This window comes from Urocitellus parryii, chromosome 5 (assembly GCF_045843805.1).
Source record: "Urocitellus parryii isolate mUroPar1 chromosome 5, mUroPar1.hap1, whole genome shotgun sequence".
Lineage (NCBI taxonomy): Eukaryota > Metazoa > Chordata > Mammalia > Rodentia > Sciuridae > Urocitellus > Urocitellus parryii.
This window is the reverse complement of record NC_135535.1, coordinates 77,686,401-77,706,248: the sequence shown is the minus strand read 5'-3', so window position 1 is coordinate 77,706,248 and position 19,848 is coordinate 77,686,401.

Here is a 19,848-nt window from a genome sequence, read left to right as displayed (position 1 = left end):
GATCCAATCCAGTGCACTGGGGCTCCAGGCTCACTCAAGACGGGAGAGCGGCCAAGAGCCCCGAGCAGGGGTTGAGCAGTGCTTAAGTACACTTTTTTAGGGAGGGCAGGGACTTTGCATACATCAGAGCAAATCATCATGAGACGCAGGAAAATTGAACAACAACTCTCAAACATGATTAGTCCATTCATTGGCGGGAACAGGTCCGGCGGGGGTCATAGGTCATTCCTAAAGAGGAGGATACATTTAAACTGATTGGTTTGGGCCCTGAATGCCTACGTGCCAAACTGCACAGGGTCCAGGTTATTTAACAACTAAATGGTCAGGGGGAATATCTACTGGGCAGTCCCGGGAATTGTCCTAACAGCTACAGGAATTTCAGGTTTTGAGTATAGCATAGGAACTTAACAATACCTGGTTCTTTACATTTTAACTCAGGCTTTGCGGCTTAGAAACTTTACCCTTTCAGGAGAAAAGACATCCATTTTAACAAATGGTGCTGAGAAAACTGGTTATCCATATGTAGAAGAATGAAACTAGACCCTTATATCTCACCCTGCACAAAAATCAACTTAAAATAGGTAAAACCCCTTGGAATTAGACCAGAAACTATGCAACTCTTAGAAGAAAAAATAAGATCAACACTCCAGTTTTTAGGCACAGGCAACAACTTTCTCAATAGGACCATTAAAACTCAGGAAATAATGCCAAGAGTTAAGTGGGATGACATCACATTTAAAAGCTTCTACAAGGCAAAGGAAACAATTAGGAACATGAACAGAGAACCCACAGAATAGGAGAATATCTTTGCTATCTACTCTTATGGTAGAGGATTATTATCTAGAATATGTAAAGAGCTCAAGAAAATTTATACCCAATTAATAAATGGGCAAATGAGGGGCCAGGGCTGTGGCTCAGTGGTAGAGCACTTGCATGAGACACTGGGTTCAATCCCCGGCACCACATAAAAATAAAACAAAGATATTGTGTCCATCTACAAATATATATATATATATATATATATATATATATATATATATATATATATTTAAATAAATAATGAGCAAATAAAAAACAGATAGTTTTCAAAATATTAAATACAAATGGCCAACAAATACATGAAAAAAATGTTAAACATTATTAGCAGTTAGGGAACTACACTGAGACTTCATCTCATGCCAGTCAGAATATCAGTCATCAAGAATATAAAGAAGAATAAATGCTGGAGAAGATGTGGAGAAAAAGGAACACTTTTACACTGGTGGTGAGATTGTAAATTAGTACAACCACTCTGGAAATCAGTATGGAGTTTCCTCAAAAGACTAGACATGAAACCATCATTTGACCCAGTTATCCCATTCCTTGGTATTTATCCTGAAGAATTAAAGTCATACTATAGTGATACATGCATACCCATGTTTATGGCAGCACAATTCACAATAGTTAAAACTATGGTACTAGCCTAGAGGTTCATCAATGGACGAATGAATAAAGAAAATGTGGTACATATATACAAAGGAATTTTATTCAGCCATAAAGAAAAATGAAATTATGGCATTTGCAGGAATATGGATAGAACTAGAGACTATCATGTTAAGTGAAATAAGACAAACTCAGAAGGTCAAGTGTTGTATGTTTCCCCTCATATGCAGAAGCTAGAGAGAGAAAAAGAAAAAGTTGGGGGGGATGGAGCTCCTAAAAATCAAAGGAGAACATTAGAGGAAAGGGACCAAGAAGTGGGAGGTAGAAAGGGAGGGGTAAATTGCTGGGGAGTGAAAGTGGCCAAATTATATTGTTTATAGTATGTGCATGAACATGTAACAACAAGTCGCATCATTATGTTCAACTATAATATAATATAACTTTATTTTCTCACAATAAATATTGTGAGAAAATAAAGGTCCTGTCTCAATACTGTTATAATAGCAAATTTCAAAATGAGTTTTAGCAGGAACACTCAAACCATAGCACCCACCCCATTCTCAATCAGAGCATGCTCCCCTCAAATTCTCAAAAATGAAGCCAAAGGCATCTATTGAAGCACAAGTCAGATCCTTCTAGATGTTCCCCATCTCATTCATAATAAAAAGTCCTTAGGCTAGGCATCCTGGTGGCCCCTGTCATCCCAGCTACTGGAGAGTCTGAGTGTCAAAGCAAGTTCAAAGCAACTTAGTGAAACCCTGTCTTAAAATAAAAATTAAAAAATTTAAAAAAGGTCTAGGGGCTGGGCTCCGGGGGCTGGGCTCCAAGGACTAGGAAGGTTGAGATAGGAGAATGGCAAGTTCAAGGTCAATTGCAGTAACTTAATGAGAATCTGTCTCAAACTTTAAAATTAAAAGAAGTGGGGATATAGCTCAGGAGTAAAGCACTTCTGGGTTCAATAATAAGGGTCTGGGGATGTAGCTTAGTGCTTGCCTAGCAGGTATGTAGGCCTGGTTTCAATCCCTGTATTGAAAAAAACAAAACAACAACAAAAAACCCCTTGATGTTCCTATAAGTCTCCTTACCAGTCTACCATAGGTCTCCTTGCTTTTCCCTAACAAGCCAGATACTGTCCAATCTTAATAACATACACTGGCTATTCCCTCTTCCTGTAGTGGTCCTTCCCCAGATATCTGTATGATTAACAATTTGCCAACTTAAAAAAAAAAAATCTTTGCTCAAATCTTGCTTTCTTAAAAGACTGACCTAGACACATGGTAGTCTTTTGGGGCAGGCTGGGAGAGGTGTTGGAGATCAAACTCAGGGTCTGCACAATGCTAGGCAAGTGCTCTATCACTGAGGTACACCTCTGATATATTTAAATTCAACTGCCTCCATTACCAATATTATACTCCATTCTCTCTTAACCTGATCTATTCTTTGGATGGCACTTAGCATCTTGCAATGAACAAAATAATTGAGTGATTTTGTTTATTTTTTATTGTTTGTCTAATACTAGAACATAAGTTCCAAGAATATTTTATTCATTTTGATTGGGAATCCCTAAACCCTAGTACATTTAGTTACTCCATAAGTACTTATTGAATATGAAAGTTTATATAAAGAAAAATGATCTGAACTTTTATTCCTAAGTTTTAAATGGTTAAGAGTACCTTAGGATAGGAGACTGAGAGGAAAGGAAATCTTCAACATTTGATAAAGCTAAAATTTTTTTGTTAATAACAAAGCTAGATTCCTGATTAAAAATTTAAAGTACTTCAAAATATAATGGTGAACCTGGCACAGTGTGCATGTCTGCAATCCCAGATACTAGAGAGGCAGAGGCAGAAGAACACCAAATTTGAAGTCAACCTGGGCAATTTAATGTAACCCTGTCTCTAAATAAAATAAAAAGGGATAGGATGTAGCTCAGTGGTATAGCATTTACCTAATGTGTGCCTAGCATGTGTGAGGCCCTGGGTTCAATGTTCAGTACTGGAACAACAACAAACATATATATATATATATATATATATATATATATATATATATATATATATATATGTATTTGTGTGTGTGTGTGTGTATATATATATATATATATATATATATATATATATATCTTAATCTTAGTCAATTTGGCACAGTAGATTCTTGCTTTAAAAAAAAAAAGTTTAAATTCACTATCACCACCCTGACCACCGCACCTGGACTATGAAGGAAATAAGAGGCAGCTGGTCACTCTTCGAGAAGAATCCAGAAGTACAGAAAAATACACATCCTGAGGAAATGGGGCTGGCAGAATGGCCCTGGCCCAGGGTCTAGATAATGAGTGCCTAGTCTGCAGTCACCTTCTTGTGGAGGAAGTGATTCATGTGTTGTTTTGCCCTGCATTAAGTAAAAACAGAAAACCAGGTTTGCTTGGTCTGAGAAAGGAAATTCTCCTTTTTAATATAATAATATTGGGTCTCAGAACACTATGCTGTGAAAAAATTAATTTAAAGATATCGTTTCCATGTAGAATCAGTATTTTTTAAAATTGGAGAAACATAGGTAATCTTGTGTTTTTTTTTTTCAATATCTGTGAGTGTGTGAGCATGTGTGCATGTGTGCATTCTTGGGGAGTGAAAAACAGGCACGCACAGAATATAGGCTTAACAATTGTGTAGGAGGAAGAACCATGAATAAAAAAAAATTATTTGCTAAAAAGATATGATGCTTTTTTGAATATACTTTTTTGTGAAGTTTTGATTTTTTGTATCATCTCAGTGTTTTACACACACACACACACACAATGGCATAAATAAAACCCTCTAAAATCTTTAGTAATAATATTGCATCTGCAATTTTCCTGTTTGATAATTGCACTGAGGTTATGCAAAAGAATATCTTTGTTCTTGAAAATACACACTAAATTATTTAAGAACAAAAAGGAGGGTTGGGGATGTGGCTCAAGCGGTAGCACGCTCGCCTAGCATGCTCAGGGCTCTGGGTTCGATCCTCAGCACCACATAAAAATAAAATAAAGATGTTGTAAAAAAAAAAAAGATGTTGTGTCCACTGAAAACTAAAAAAAAAAAAATAAATATTTAAAAATTAAAAAAAAAAGAAAAAAGAACAAAGAGGAATTGTGTCTGCAACTCATTCTCAATGGTTCAGAGATGAAAGATAATAATAGAGTCAATGTGGTAAAGATATTAATAAATGATATGGGTAGAGATCTTGTAATAGACTTGTAACTATTTTGTAAGTCTGATTATATTTCAGAAAAATCGTTCAAAGTATTTTTGAGGAAGGTCTGGGAATGTAGCTCTGTGTTAGAACTTGCCTACCATGCATGCATCCCCTGGCACTGCATAAAAATAAATAAAAAATAAAGTATTTGGGGGAAATGTAAAATTGAAATGAGATACCACCACAGCCCTATTAACATGGTCAAAAGGAGAACACTTGTGGAGACAAGTGCATGGAGTTCTACATTCGTGGCATACATTAAGGGCTCCTGAGTGGTGAACCACCCCCTTCTGCCTCAGCCTCCCAAATAACTGGGATTACAGGTATACACCACTGCACCTGGCTTCAAGATATCGTTTTAAAATTCATTTATTCAACATGTTTAAGTAGAATATTCATTCATTTATTTGGCATTTAAATATTGAATGCTTCATATTGGATCAACAAGAAGGCAAATAATTGAATTAAATTACTCTGTGCTTATTGTACCGAAACATTACATCTAGGATTACTTTGAATATTTGGTACTGACAGATTTTTTTTTTTTCCTGTGAGCACCCAAATAACTCTATCATTTTATTTTGTCTTTTCTTTAATCAGAAGATATGCTCTTTGTTAACAAAGAACCCAGGATATTTTAAGGTATTTGAATCATGAATAGATATCAGCACACTGTCACAAAATGTGTAAATGTCAGTAGTTACAAGTAAAACTTCTGACCTCACACTCACCAATTGTGATTTAATCTAATATAAAATTCACATAAATGAAATAAAAATAGGAAAAACATCCTATTTAAACCAGAGATTTTACAGTAGGAATAAGAACAAATCAATATCTAGAATGTTAAGAAATTATACATTGATCCAAATAGATTTTTTTTTTTTTTTTAAAGAGAGAGTGAGAGAGGAGAGAGAGAGAGAAAGAATTTTTAATATTTATTTTTTAGTTCTCGGCAGACACAACATCTTTGTTGGTATGTGGTGCTGAGGATCGAACCCGGGTCGCACGCATACCAGGCGAGCGCGCTACCGCTTGAGCCACATCCCCAGCCCCCAAATAGATTTTTAAAAGCTAGGACTGATTACTTAAAGTGTTTCTCTGAATATGTAGCAATGATTGACTTATTTAAGGGATCCAAGTGAAACATAGTTTATTGAAAAGGAAAATTGCATAAGAATAAAAAAAAATTGGGGCTGGGGATGTGGCTCAAGTGGTAGCACACTCTCCTGGCATGCATGTGGCCCGGGTTCGATCCTCAGCACCACATACAAACAAAGATGTTGTGTCCGCCGAAAATTTAAAAATAAATATTAAAAAAAAAGAATAAAAAAATTACAAGCTGAGTAAATTTTCGACCTTTCCAAGTTCCAGAGCTCTTTCAAGCACGTGACTTCTCATAGAGGGACCAATGGACTTTGTGAGTAATATGGATTAATGTATTTTCATTTGTTAAAACAAAAAACAATTCTATGGGGCTGGAAGTGTAGCTCAGTGGGCATGTGCTTAGCATGTACAAGGCCATAGGTTCTATCCCCAGCACCAAAAAAAAAAAAAAAAAAAAAAAAAACCCGAAAAGAAAACAAATAAACAACAACAAAAGGTCCACAGAGAATCTGAGCTTGTGTTGTTTTCACCAAAAAAGAGCAACAGGACAAGTTATGCATTTCGGGATTCAGAACCCAAAACAATAAAACCCAGTTTTGTTTAATTACAGCTCAAAGTCGAGCTTAGGAGAAGCTTCTCAACCTCTGCCTCAAACAGTTAGTGTAAATACCAAAGTTCATTAATTTAAAAATAAAACACAGTGGGCCTGGGTGTTTGTTTTTAACTTTTCTTTTCTGTTTTCTGTTTTTTCCCAATCCCCAAAATGTATTTAAAGTGTAAGAGAAACATGTCACTATCAAGGAACTGCTAACTTCTGCCTCATCTGTACAGGAAAACCATACCAACCCACCAGCAGCAATCAGAACTCCACACAGAAGAATGAATCACTAGCTTCACCCCCTTGTGTTTCTTTTTGTCACCTGAGCCCCAACTAGAGCGCGTGATGCTTGAGTCTTCGTGTTCAACAGGTTCCCTGGACAACATAACAATCAAAGCATAACAGTCTGCCAACTTCTGCCAACAGACTGTTTATGAGTCTCTCAAGTGGGCCCTGAGGCCTGCCTGGAATCAGGACCAGATGGGACATGATAAAGTAATAATTTGGTGACCTTTAAGATGAATACTATTTAAATGCTTCCTCAACATTTATTTAGAGCAGAGAAAAAAGAGCAAGGAAATAAGACTTCTTGGAGACAGCTGGCAAATCTCTGTATTCTGGGATCTTCATTTTGGGGAGACAGTTATATTACTTAGCATTCACAAAAAGAATCAGATGAACCCAGTTTCACTGGAAAGGGATCATATATTATTGCTCAAGAGTGCCCCCTGGGGGTCTCAAACTATGACAAGTGACTAACCACACTCCACTGGAGAGGAGTTCTGGTAAATATAACTTTCTCTGTATCTCTACAGTGTCATCGATGACTTGGTGTTCACTGGTATTTTAGCATGTCTCATGCGATGGCAACGTGGGCCGCTTGCCTGCCAGCCCACCCTTATCGAGCTCTATCTACAAAGTACTTTCTCTCTGCTCCTCCCAGTTTCTTCTTTCTCTGTAATTTTCCTCCTTCCTTCTTCCCTTAAAAACATCAAAGCAAATTCCTTCAAGTTTGTCCACCTCAGAAATCATGAAATCTAAATCCAAGGAATAGACCGTCATAGTTCAATCTTGAACTAAAATCCCCCAAATACAGATCTCTCTTGATAAAAATAGAGATCCACTATTTGGAGTCCAAGATCCAGCAGGTTTCATTTAACATTGTATCCTAGGTACTTCCCCATCTTCAAAAACAGGTTTTCAGAGTAATGGCCAAAATTTTGAGGGCAGACTATGTGCTAAACCCTATTCTAGGAACTTCATATAAATTACCTAATTTTTATTCCACCACAATTTACTTAGGAATCTGCTTACTTCACATCTGTGCTATGTAAAGCTTCAAGGAAATCTTTAACTTATTATTGACATTTGCATCTGTGATTGAAGTTAGGTGTCATTAAAAACAAAAACAAAAACAAAAAAACCTCTAACATGTGATTTGACTGAGAGGAATGGGCAGAAGAAAGCAAATTAAAGAGTCTTAAGAAAAGTGTTTTGAAAAATATCAGACCTATTCCATGATCTGCTGCATCCTGATGTGCCTGGGGGCTGCATGTTGGCACACAGGCAAGGATATATAATTTTCTCCCAAATGATTCAAATTCATCCCCTTCTTCCTCTGCCTGCCTATCCCAAGTTTCCTGAACGACAGTGATAATCAAAGTTGAAAGAAGACAATTAGTTCTCAATGTTGCATTCCGGACCCCTATAACTCTGTCCAGTTGAGACCCCACTGCTGTAGTCAGCTCACCCCTCCTCCACTGTGATGTCACACCCTCCCACTAGCCACCAACTGCCCCAGGGCTTCACTGAATGTTTCCCAGGTAAGTCTGTTGTGGGGTTACTAGAAAGAAAAAAGATAACTATTTGGCTGAAAATGAGAAAGGAATTAAGGGACCTATAAAAAGCCTTTTGGAAATAGCAAAATGTTTATAAAGGAGAAAGGAAATGGTGGGGTGGCCAGAGTGTAATCCTATTATTTGCCTCTTCATACTCCAGAGCAGTGGTTCTTAACCTGCTTTTCTTTTTCCCCAGGGACATTTGGCATGTACGTGGTAAAGACCAGAGATGCTGCTTAAAATCTGTGATGCACAGGACAGGACCTTCCCACAACATAATTACTCAGCCCACAATGTCTCTAGTGCCCCCGTTGAGAAGCCTTGCTCCAGAACCGCTACACCTCTGGCCACCTACTCCCTTCCCCTTTCCTCAAGCGTGGGTAAAGCAGAGCTAAAATTATCAGCTGTGACCCTTTTTTGCGACCCTCCCCTCCTTTCTTCAGTCACCATTCAATGCCCTACTGTCCTTTGGTCTAAATGGAAAGATGATAGCATCTATCTAGGAAGCTTTATGGGCCAGAAGTAATTTCCTGATATTCTCAGTCTGTGGATCTTTGGCAATCAGGTCCCTTGAACAAAGTGACTCTTTATCTTTCCTATGAAATCTGGGAACTCAAGGAGAGACAAGAATAGCCTGAATCCCCATGCACTGGGAACCTGATCTGTGACCTGCAGCATTTAAGAATCATTGTCCTTAAATGGCCTTGCACCACAATTGCTAAATATTTCTCTTTTAGAGTCCTCTCTCCCTCCTATCCTCTCTCCCTCCCACCCTCTCTCTCTCTCTCTCTCTCTCTTGTTTGATATCTTAGGATATTTCCTGTGCTTTGACCTTCATCTGAACCATGATTTGGAATTTAGCCACTCCCCACCCTGTGTCATTATGAAGAGTTCCTATTAAACTTGAGAGGGAGATAGAACTATTATTTGTTATTATTTGATAACTTAAAAATTAATTTGCTGAGAAAATATATGCCCTGAAGAAATAAGTCCTCTATAAGTTTTTTTTGTTTAAATAATTAATGTTCTGATTGGAATATGTTTTTATCGATATTCATCAAGTTTCATTGCATTCCTTGTGAACAATTGGATAAGACTGAGTCTACAGAAAAGACTCTAAAAGATATAATAGTGGGTCGGGGTTGTGGCTCAGTGGTAGAGCGCTTGCCTAGCATGTATGAGGTGCTGGGTTCGATCCCCGACACCTTATCAAAACAAACAAAATAAAGGTATTATGTCCAACTATAACTAAAAACATATTTTTTTAAAATATAATAATGACAAAAGGGCACAAGGGTTCATACTTTCAAACCTATCTTTAATATGTACCAAAGTCTGAATACACCATATTTGTCCAGTGAAGAGTTGGAAAGACCGAGGGAACTGGCCTATGTGTGTTTCCATCGAAGACCTACACGCTGTGGTGGGACCAGGTGTCTTCCATGATTTTGGGACCATACTAAGTATCTACTTCATTCTCATAGTCCTATAAGTTAGGGTAAGGAAGCTAAGGTTCAGAAATATTAAGAGAACTCCTCAGGTACATATAACTAGGGAGTGGCAGCGATAGGTTTTAAGCTTGGATTTATCTAGTTTCCAGGCATACACTTGATAGGAATAGAGACTATTATTGAGGACTACTATAAATGTCCTGTTCACACCCTGTTTATCCCTTTCTGTTAATTATTTTGTTTTAAAACTCACAACCACCTTTTTATGTGAATTTCTTATAGATGGGGAACTGAGGCTCAGAGAACTTATATCCCTCATCCCAGGTTAGAACTGGTAAATATATAGACCTGGATTCCAGCACAGTTCTGTTCACTATAAAACCTATCCTTTAAAGAATATACTACACTGCCTCCCCTAAAGCCATTTTCACCATGTCAATAGCCCTACATCTATCATCTCATCAAATTCTGTCACCACCCACTGTGGTAAGTAATGATAGTCTCATTTTCAGATGGAAAAATTGAAGCTCAGATAGTGCAAGTAGACTGTCCAAGGCCACACACCTCCCACCATGTATGGGTTATGTTAGGTAAGGAATGCTTATTAGTACTCACTCCAACAATAATTTTCAAGCTCTATCAGTGTGCCAATATGCCATACTTTTGAGGAATCAGTGCAATTTAAAAACAAATCATAAACAAATTGTGTTCCACATATATACATATACACACATACATTTACAGATATTAATAGAGACTGAGATGATGATTCCTTGATTTGGAAAGATGCATACAGGATAGTAAGTGTGCATATTTAAAAAACTGTAAAGCGGGGTGCAGTGGTGCACACTTGTAGTCCTGGCACCTGAAGTGAGAGGATCACAAATTTAAGGACAGCCTCAGAGATTTAGTGAGACCCAAAGCAACTTAGCAGACCCTGTCTCAAAAAAAAAAAAAAAAAAGAAAGAAAGAAAGAAAAGAAAAAGAAAAAGAAAAAAAGGACTGGGGATGTAGTTCAATGGTAAAAACACCCCTAGGTTCAATCTCCTGTATCAAAAAATAAAAATCATTAAAAATATGACTGTACCTTACACATGCATGGAAATTTCTGAAAGCATACCTATGAAATCCTTAGTGGTAGTTAACTCCAGAGCAAGGGATTTGACAAGGCGCTAGCAGAGTTAAGGTGATTTTTTCCCCTTCCCTTTTATGCCCTTTGTTATTACTGTTTAACTAATTCCCACCCTTTCTTTGAGGTGAAAATGAAAATCTAAAAAGGGTTTTCAGAGAAGCTCCTAGCTTGAGGACATATATTTATTTAGGTCTGATCTAAAGGTAACTGAGCTGTCAACATGCTAATGTTTTATAATGACAGCTGGAGAGTGAGAGGTGAAATTCATCCACACAGGAGGAAGGTGGGTGCAAGGGAGGGCAGGAAATTGTCTTTTAGAGAAACTGTAGGTTAAGTAAGCAGGAAAGTAAGCCTCAGGCAGTCTGAGTTGCTGATGGCCTGGGTGAGAGAAGGCAGAGTCTCTGGGAAAAGTTCAGGGATGCTGCTTCTAGGAGCTTTGGGTTGACTTCAGAGCATAGATTCTCCTGGGTCTCAGACAAAGGTATAACATAATTGTAAAAAGGTGGATCAATTTAAAATTTAAAAACTTATCAAATTTTTAAAATTCTGCTAAAAGTCACATTTTAAAATACCCGAGTTGTTTTTAAATTCAGAGACACAAGGAATTCCTAATCAGTCAAGAGGACTGAATCTAATTCTGTCTCTGCTAGGAATGGGAGCTGTGATCATCATTTAACTTCTCTGGGGCCCTGGTTTCCATATTTGTAAAATACTACAGTTGGACAAAATGATGAAAAATGTTAATGTTCTCTTGGCCATACTACCATAAGATTTTTAGTGCTCATGTTTTGTTATTTATGGTTCATCTGATTCTCTTTGCATTTTGGAAAGCATGTATTAGGTACAAATGCAAGCTTTATTGATTTTATGTCACTTGGATTTTTATAAATGTTTTTCAAGTGTTTCCTTAATGCTGCAAACCAAGTCTTCTCTCCATTTTTGTTCACCCAGAAGGACCTGAGATCTCATCCAAAGCCCCTCGGTGTTACTGGATCCCACAGTACAAATGAGGGCTCAAGATTAGTACTGACAAACCTATGAAGATCTCTCCAGGATTCAAAGCTTTTATTCAGACAAATAGGCTGGGCTGATTTCAGTAAGGCATTTAAAGTGCTACATTAGGCACCAACAAGGCATTTGTAGGGGAGGGGTCATTTTCATTCTGGCCATTTCCCATGCCTTGGAGTCTGATTCCATGCACCCTGCATTCCCTACCAGATTTGGTTCCACAACTGTACTTCTACACAGGAATATTATTATCAAAATTAATGTCAACATCAGGTGTGGTGGCACACGCATGCAATCCTAGTTACTTGGGAGGTTGAGGCAGGAGAATTGCAAGCTTCATGACAGCCTAGGAAACTCAGTGAGTCCCTGCCTCAAAATAAAAAATAAAAAGGACTTGGGATGTAGTCCAATGGTAGAGCACCTGTGGGTTCAATCCCCAGTACCGCAAAAAAAATTAAAAAATAAAAATAAAGTCAAAAGACATATTGAGAGGAAAATTTGCAATGTATATAATAAAGTTTGTCGTTACAGAAAAAACTCAAAACAAGTGATTGCTTTAATATATAAGTGCAATGGAGAAAATGGACAAAAATATGAATAATAATTCATATTATTCACAGGAAAATAAATAAAAAGTGAATATATGTAAAATTCACTAATAATAAAATACAAATAAAAACAACAACTACTTTTTTGGGAAAATAATTGCTTTTTAAACCTGTTGCTATGTTGCCTAGGCTGGCCTTGAACTCCTAGGTTCAAGCTCTCCTCCTGTCTCAGCCACCTGAATAGCTAGAACTATAGGTTAGTGCCACCACGTTCGTTCATCTCTAAAAATCTTTTATAACCAATAAATTAGCAAAACTAAAAATGTTGATACTGTGTTAGGGTGGGTATGGGAAAAAGTATACTCCTATACATGTTTACTAGAAGTATAAACTAGCTTTTTTTTTTTTTTTTGGTAGGGCAATTTGGCAACATTCAGATTTTAAAAAAATATTTATTTTTTAGTTGTAGTTGGACACAATATGTTTATTTTGTTTATTTTATTTTTATGTGGTGTAGAGGATAGAACCCAGGGCCTCGCACATGCTAGATGAGTGCTCTACCACTGAGCCACAACCCCAACATTCAGAATTTAAAGATGCATACCTTTGGCTCAGAAATCTCATTTCTAGGAATCTACCCTACTGAAATACTAATATAAATATAAAAATATACACATACAAGGATATTTTCTGCAGCATTGTTCTTAATAAAAAAATTCAAAGTTATCATCTACTAAGAAAAAAACTGTTAAATTATCATAATCCTTACAAGAGAATCTATATAACCATTGGAAAGAATATTTTGGGGCTTTTATGTGCTGATATGGAAGATATTTATAATATCATGATGAGTTTAAAAAAAACCTGTAGTAAGAGGAGTGTTCACTTAAGTGAAACAAAAAAGAATAGAACTATATGTGTAGTATGATCTCATTTATATTTTAGGTTTGTGTCTGCTCAGTGAAAGGTATGAAGAAGAGAAAGATGTTAATAGTCATTTCCATTTGGAGAGTATGATCAGAAATGAGGAGCTTTTCTTATTTTATATTACTCACTAAATGATATTATAGACTGAATTGTGTTATACCTCACCCCTAGCCAAATTCATATGCTGAAGCCCTAACCCCCCAATGTGACTAAATTTTTTTAAAGGAGGTAATCAAGGTTAAATGAAGTCATAAGGGTGGGGCTCTAATTTGATAAAATTGGTGTTCTTTTAAGAAGAGGAGAGAAGCCAGGTATTGTGGCACACACCTGTAATCCCAGCAATTTGGAGGGCAGAGACAGGAGAATTGTAAGTTTGAGGTCAACCTCAGCAATTTAGAGAACCTGTCTAATAAAGACCTAAAAGAAGTGGAGATATAGTTCAGTAGTGGAGTGCTTGTCTAGCATGACTGAAGCCCTGGGCTTGGTCCCTAGCAAAAAAAAAAAAAAAAAAAGGAAAAAACACCAGAGCTGCTCCTCACTTGGTCTCAATATGCACAAAGAGGAAGGCCATGTCAAAGTGGCCATCTGCAAGTCAGAAAGAGAGGCCTCTGCAGAAACTAAACCTGCTAGCACCTTGTTCTTGGACATCTAGCTGCAAACCAAGTCTTCTTCTAGGACATCTAGGACATCTAGACTTGTAAGACAAACAATTTCTTCCTTCCTTCCTCCTTCCTTTTTTTCGTTGTTGTTCTTCTTTGGTACTGGGGATTAAACCCAGGGGTGCTCAATCACTGAGTCACATTTATTTATATTTTATTTACACACAGCATCTCACTGAGTTGCTTAGGGCCTTGCTAAATTGCTGAGGCTGGTTTTGAATTTGCGATCCACCTGCCTTAGCTTCCCAAGTCCCTGGGATTATAGGTGTGGGCCACTGTGCCCTACAAGGACATTAAATTTCTTAATTGACCAGTGTGTGGTATTTTGTTACAGCAGCCCTATGAAAGGAATACACTCCACCAGCACATTTATACAGAAAGAGATGTAATTCAGGGAACTAGATGCTTACAAATCTGTTAGAATGACTGGAAAAATGGAAAAACATGGAGAAATTACTCTCAGATCAATGCCACAAAACTGGTGCAACAAGGGTTACTGCAGCATTTATCATAACCAAGGGCAGGTTCTCAGTATCTCTTAATTCAGCGTCTGAGAATTAGGAAAAGGTCATCAGAACCACCAATGCCAGAGCTATTATGTGACCCATGATTTGCACAAGCAAAGTGGAAGCCTTGTGTAACTCCTCTGCCCTCTCACAATTTAACTCAGAAATTAAGCCTTGAGTGAATACCTCTATTTTATGGAACTAAAAGTGCATCTGGAGTACTTGGCTGCAATAATATTAGGGGAATGTAATTTTTAGCTTCTGAAGGAAAGAAAAGCCAGTACGTGCTAGGAGCAGTGGCACTTGCTTAATAACCCAGTGACTCAGGAGGCTGAGGCAAGAAAATTGCAGACTCAAGCTCAGCCTTGGCAATTTAGTGAGTACCTGTCTCAAAATTTAAAAAAATAAAATAAAATTTAGAAATTGGGATGTAGCTCAGTGATAACACTCCTGGGTTCAATTTCCAGTACCATCCACACACATGCACGCATACAAACACACATACAAAGGAAGCTGAAATGTTATACACTAGCTAATTTCAATTTCTTTTTTCCTTCTTTACCTTTTTCATCACTATTTTATAATTTCTTTCCTTAACATCCTTTTATTTCCTCTTAAATGTTCATATTACTCATTCTGACCTTGGCTGTTCCCCCCCCCCTTCTACTTTATAGTCTCTGGCCAATTGCATCTTTTCTAAATTTGTCCAAGTGTCTCCATCTCCTCTATTACCCTGGTATACAATACTATCATCTCTGACTTAAATTACTGTAACACTCCCTATCTGGTTTCCTTTTCTCCTTTACCTCATCCCAATCACTGGGATGGGGGTGGCGTATATACAATATTCATAAGATCATGTGTTTCTCTTCTTTTCTTTTCCCTCTACCTTTTTTTCTTTTTTTTTTTTTTTTTTGGTATTGGGGTTTGAATCCAGGGGTGATCAACCACAACCACTGAGCCACATTCCCAGTCCTTTTTTTTTTTTTTTTTTTTGTATTTTATTTAGAGACAGATTCTCACTGAGTTGCTTAGGACCTTGATAAGGCTGGCTTTGAACTCACGATCCTCCTGTCTCAGCCTCCTGAGTTGCTTGGATTACAGGCATGCTCCATCATGCCTGGCTCCCTTTACTTTTTCTGTTTCTGTCACATTCTAGATACATTGCTAGCCTCTTTGGTTGGCATGAGTGTTTTATGAGCTGACTGACCTCTGACTGACTAGCTCTCTAGCCTAGCCACTCACCATTCCCCCAACAGACCCTCATGCTCCATAGTTAGCCAAACCAAAATTATGACAGAATCCACGATGATTCCCCTTCATTCCCTCCTTTTCATTGTTGAACAGGCTGCTCCCTCTGCTGGTTTGAAATGTCTTTATTTTCTGTCTCATAGACTCCTATTAGTCCTTTATTCAATTGGGAAGCTTGGATTAGGTTCCTTTCTCGTGTACTGACTTTTATTATAGTACTGGATAATTGCTCATTTTCTTCTTGAGAGGAGGGAATGATAAAAAACAAAGATTTTGAGGAATGTCTTGTTGGCTGTTTTAGCTTCAGTATTTAATGTAGTATTTTTTTCTTTTTTTTATTGTTGGTTGTTCAAAACATTACATAGTTCTTGATATATCATATTTCACACTTTGATTCAAGTGGGTTATGAACTCCCATTTTTACCCAGTATACAGATTGCAGAATCACATCAGTTACACTTCCATTGATTTACATATTGCCATACTCATGTCTGTTGTATTCTGCTGCCTTTCCTATCCTCTACTATCCCCCCTCCCCTCCCCTCCCCTCCCCTCCTCTCCCCTCTTCTCTCTCTTAATGTAGTATTTAATTATCATTTTATGCTTTTGTTTTTACTACTGGCATGAATGGTGACACACATTTAAAACTTCTATCTGGGTTTTGAGATGGGACATTTTCTAGCTTTACATTAACTTACTAGTACTGCTAATGCTATGTAAGAAATTACTTTTGTAGCCAAATTATATTGTTATATTGTGTGCATATACAGATGTGTAAACAGATATGTAACAATGAATCCCACCATATGAACAACTATAATGCATCAATAAAAAAAATGTGGAACTTACTTTTGTTATGGTAGTAGGTCAACATCCTTAGTATTTGTTATACCTATTTCATAGATAAGAGGTTGGAAATAAGGCTACTGTTTCTAAAGAAAATGATTTATTTAGAACTTTTTTTTTCTCATGCTGCATTGGTCCTAAAATAACAACTTTTTAGTCTCTGAGTAACTCAGTTAAAGTGTAATTATTATGCAAAACATGCATTCAACATCCATCTACTCATTTGAGACAGCTAATTTAGCCCTTTATCTTACCGGGCTAACAAACATGTCAGGAAATTGGGAATTAGAAAGAAGATACTTCTTCAAGGCTTTGTCATTAAGATAACAAACCAGAAGTGTGAAGGTTGGAAAGTCAGCTTAGCCTTCAAAGACAATGTGGTCAGCAAACATACCAGGAAGCCAGGAGGAAGGAAAATGAAGCAATAACTTATTGATCAGCTACACTAAGTCAGACTGCCATGCTCTTAAAAAACATTTGGGTTTTACCCCCAATGGTGAGTGGTAAAGGTGAGAGGCAAACAGCATGCATGTAGAATAGTGTATTTATCATTACTTCATTAGCATAGTAAAGATCACAGGCTGATGCTCGATCTGATAATGAGATGTGTATCACGTGAAGACACAAATGAGTTCAGCTGAAACTCTACCTCTATATACAACGATGTCAAGAGACCAGGTCCCTGCTAAGTCAGAAGCACTATAAAGCTACAAATTTCTGTTCTTTTGTTTGAGTTAACATGGGATTTCTGTCCTTAATGTGTTGCCTCCCTCATGCTTGAGCATAAGAATAAAAAGCCTGGTTTCTGTGCCAATATGCCTTTTATCATATTCTTTTGATGGAAAGCAAAAGAACCATGGAGTCCCTAACACATTCATCCAGTTAGTCTCACACTCAGTAATTGAAGTAGAATTAGAATAAATGAAAACCATTATAAAGAAACAAAAGTCAACTCAGATAAACCTTTATACATATTAGTACTTCATAATATACTTCCTTCTTCACTAATTTACTAATTGTGTTACTAATGTATAAGACTTATCTCACCAACAGCGTGTGGCATTTCTAGAAAACTGCTTCTTAAAACTCAAATTGACTGCTATTGCCCAATACTGGTTTGGTGAACTGATTGGGGAATTAGAAAAGATATTCAAAATCTCTAGCAGAAAAAAAAAAAGTCTCTACTAGACCTGGCTGTTAAAGCCAGGACAGATGCCCCTTTGCTTTAGTTTATTACAGTGTACTATCGAGCTTTTTGGTATGCAAAGGTGGTTAACCAAGTGCTAAAAGATAAATTTCTCTTTATCTTTGATGAGCAAACTGACTTGGTGAAGGGGAAACAAAAAGGGGAGCCTTAAAGACTGAGAAGGGAGATTTGAGGAGCTTCTAAGTATGCCAAACAGTTTGGGAACTTGGAATGCAGTTATAAAGAGGTTGATGAGAAAATTTAAGAAGAGGGATGTCTAACATGTGATTTTCAGTTGGCATTGATGTGATATAAAATCACTCTTATCTCAAACAGTAAAATATGTCACATGTTTTGAGGGTGGAAAGATTAAAAGAAGGGCCAAGTTCTCTTGCTAAGAGGGTGTGGAGCAAAGGGGAAAAAACAGTCATGGGAGATAAGTGGAGGCTGGATCTGAACTCATGTTATAGTGTCCTTTGTTCTTGTGTTGTCACACTGCTTTCTAATGGGCTGTCACTATCTTGCCAGATTCAATTGCTGACTTCTGAAACATTTGGACAACTCTACCATCTGCAGACAATTTTCTCCACCTGCTAACAAAGTATGTATTAAGCTTGAGTCCTAGGGAGCAGTGCAAACTGATTAAAACTACTTTATTATCTTTGCAAAATATGACAAAGAGGCTTCTTCATTAGAGTTGTGCATTTTATTTTAACATTGGGTCCACACTTATCACTAGATTTCAAGAAATGGATAATGGCAGCATGCCTGTGGTTGTTGATGAAAATGTTGGTCAGGGTGCAGTGGTGCATGCCTATAATCCCAGTGGCTCAGCAGGCCGTGAAGTAGAAGGATCACAAGTTAAAGGCTGTCCTCAGCAACTTAGTAAAGATCGTGCCTTAAAAAAAAAAAAAAAAATGAAAAGGACTAGGGATGTAGCTCAGTGGTAAAGCACCTCTGGGTACAATCCCTAATACCAAATGAAAGAAAAAAAAGTTGGTCTGAAATGATTATTGAATACATGCTATAAAAATAGTCTGATCTTTTGCAAGAACTATTTTCAGTTATTAATTTAATTCAAAAATAAGCATTCTGCTAGGTGTGGTGGTACATGCCTATAATCCTAGTGACTTGGGAGTCTGAGACAGGAGGATTGCAAGTTCAAAGCCACCCTCAGCAATTCAGTGAGGCCCTAAGCAACTTTGATAGACCCTGTCTCAAAATTAAAAAAAGAAAAAAGAGCTGGGGATGTGGCTCAGTTGGTTAAGCACCCATGGGTTCCCCCCCCCAAAAAAAAGCTTTAATTAGATACTTTAAATTAGAATAAAGCCAACTTACTCCATGACTGATGATAGTCCTGTGCCAAGCCAGCCTCCTGTGTATTGCCTGGGTTTAATTGTAAATCCTGGTTGAAGTTGTATCAATTCAAAGCTGCTTAAAATCTGTGTTATTCCAGACATTTTAGGTAAAAGAAAAGGGATCCTAAATCCAGTAGATTGGTATTAGATAACAAGTGTCATACAAGGTAGTAGGGGAAACCAGCTAAACAAGGCACCACTGCTGTCCTTAGAGAGTTCACTATAGGGGAGGTGAGAAGGGCATGCTATTGTTGTGTCCTTGGTTTGTCCCTGACCTCCAGTGAATTCCATGAGTCAAATATGTATTTGATAAATGTGCTGAATAAATGAGGGAATAAAAATAATTTATGTGTAGAATTTAAGAGTATAGCTAGGCACGGTGGCATATGCCTCTCATCTCAGTTACCTGGGAGATTGAGGCAGGAGAACCACAGTTTTTAAAAAATATTTTTTTAGGTGTAGATAGATAACATACCTTTATTTTATTTATTTATTATTTTTATGTGGTGCTGAGGATCAAACCCAGTGCCTCACACATGCTGGGCAAGCGCTCTACCACTAAGCCACAACCCCAGCCCGGAGAACCACAAGCTTGAGGCCCATGTCTGGGATTTTTTTTGTTTTGTTTTGTTTATTTGTTTTTGGTATCAGGGATTGTACTCAGGGGCGCTTAACCACTGAGCCACATCCTCAGTCCTTCTTATTTTTTATTTTGAGATAGAGTCTTGTTTAGGACTTCACTAAATTGCTGAGGCTGGCTTTGAACTTGCCAACCTC